Raw genomic sequence first — 2218 nt, forward strand, 5'->3', positions numbered from 1 at the left:
CCTGATTCGCTGACCTTATTCAGTGGTTTAACTTTAAAAGTAACATGTGTTGTATCACTAGTTTCATATTTATTTTAACTATATGACACTGTAAGATAAAATGATAAAATATTATAAAGGATTTTAAAGTAAATCTTCTGCACAAATCCTTTAGAACTACAGCACAGTTTAGACACACAGAGACATCAAGAATCAGCACATGAATCTCAACAATGGTGACAATCAAAAGCTTCATGCTGCAATGCATGCTGGGTACCAGCACAGGAAAAAAACTCATCCATGACTCCCAGCATGCATTGCGGCATGAATAAATTATGCGATGTCTTCGTAATTTCTTTTATTCTTACTATTTTATTTTCGCTGTTTTATGAGACTTTTTAGTAACTTGTTTTGTAATGTTCAGAGTTGATCCGTTTATATGAATATATTGTTTGTCACCGTTGTTGAGATTCATATGCTGGGTTTTGATGTCTATGTGCGCCTAAAAGAAACACTTTTTATTGAAACATTTGCGTCTGGCTTGTCTGGCTGTTATAATTAAGTTAAAGCATCCAAACAAAATCTGATATGTAAAAGTGTAAGGGCCAAGATCCCAACTAATACAAACACTGACCACTATAATGGTGACAAAAGTGGATTGTCTCCTTTAGTGATTCCATTTGTTAACATCAGGTGTCTTCATTAATAGTCAATCATCACTTAATTAATCAGCTAATTATCTCATTAACTTACCAACTGCTTCAGTGTTTATATGAGTCCACACTCAGACTGTTAAATTAGCACTGGGGATTTTGCTGTGCAGCTTCACAGTAACAAACAGGAAAATAAAGTGTTGTAGAAAGAAAAATACATACTCGAGAAATACTTCTGCTCATCAAAGCCTTCCAAATGTTCTCTCTGAGACAAAAGATAACTTAGAACAAAAGGCAAAGAAAAGCAAAGAGAAACAAGGAAGATCTGCAAGAAGTGAATTCTAGGGAGTTTGGAAAGAGCAAGAGCAACAACAACCTCAACACTGTAAAAAAATGCTGTAAAAAGTGGCCATATCCTGACAGTAGCATACTGAGTTTTCATTACAGGAGTAAAATCCCGTAGAAGACAATGCATTCTGGGTAATATTTCTTATTTTCGAGAAAGTATCCTTCTGCAGTACTGTGAATTAACAGTGCTCAGATTCGACACTCATGCAGCATTTACACTTGGCATTAACATGCGACCTGTATCCGGATGTTGTCCACATACACATTGAAAAGACAAATGTAAACGCGCTTCTTAACGGAATTTTATCCAACATCAAGGTAGAGTCCATAAATACAGCAATAGAGTACAAAAATGTCTTATAAAATCTCATACACGTACATTCTCTTCAACATTCTCTTCAACATTCTTCTTCCGTCTCTTTCTTGCACGTCTTTCTTCCTCAGATCTATAATAAGTAGCACATGTATGTGTAACAATTCTTCTAAATGTAAGTGTTGTTAAAATGTTCACGAAAGAAAGAACAGACCTCAAGGGGAAATTTTCCAGGAGAAGAACACACCACCACCTCCTGATGCAAGGCATGTCAGTCTGAGATAAAACATATATAGTTACTTTTAGTTATTTTTTTTAAATATGGGGGTTACCATTGCAGATTTCACTTACCTCTGTAAAATCAAAGGCCCCTGATGTCACAAAGTACAGTGAATACTGAAATGGTAAACATTAAACACATTTACACAGATACATTTATTGGTTAAAAGTCAAGTAATAAGCAACACAACAGCTCTATAAACTTACCACAGACATCAAGAACCATCGCATGACTCTCAACATCGGTGATAAAACTTCACATTCAGACAAACAGATCAACTATGAACATCACAAAACAACAGAAAATCAGGCAAGTCTGTCTTGTAGCATTGATACACACACAGACATCAAGAACTAGCATATGAATCTCAACAATGGTGACAATAAAAAAAAAAAGTGTTCATGACTAAAAGCCTGAGCTGATGCAGTTCTTTTTTTTTTTCAACATCAAAGCATTAAGATGGTATTTGTTTAATAGAGTTTTTTTTTCTTCTGTTCAGTAATAGCTGAATGTCAGTCAATAAACCAAAGAGAGACCGCTTCATGAAGTTCATTCATCATGAGTTATAATCAGAAAGTGTAAGCTAATTTGCTACTTCAAGTTTTTGATTCAGCAATGCACAAATGTTTGCTGTGAAGCAATTTA

General features: G+C 34.8%; 1 long non-coding RNA gene across 1 annotated transcript; it reads right to left on the reverse strand.

The window, feature by feature from the left end:
- Positions 1-1270: 1270 nt before the first annotated feature.
- Positions 1271-1874, reverse strand: LOC107687160 (uncharacterized). Its single transcript, XR_001634102.1, has 4 exons — positions 1780-1874; positions 1645-1689; positions 1508-1569; positions 1271-1426 (listed from the first exon to the last, which is right to left on the reverse strand). It is a non-coding gene; the product is annotated as an uncharacterized LOC107687160 (long non-coding RNA).
- Between the last annotated feature and the right edge of the window lie 344 nt (positions 1875-2218).

The sequence above is a fragment of the Sinocyclocheilus anshuiensis genome, unplaced genomic scaffold (genome assembly GCF_001515605.1).
Source record: "Sinocyclocheilus anshuiensis isolate Anshui unplaced genomic scaffold, SAMN03320099.WGS_v1.1 scaffold4258, whole genome shotgun sequence".
NCBI classification, from domain to species: Eukaryota; Metazoa; Chordata; class Actinopteri; order Cypriniformes; family Cyprinidae; genus Sinocyclocheilus; species Sinocyclocheilus anshuiensis.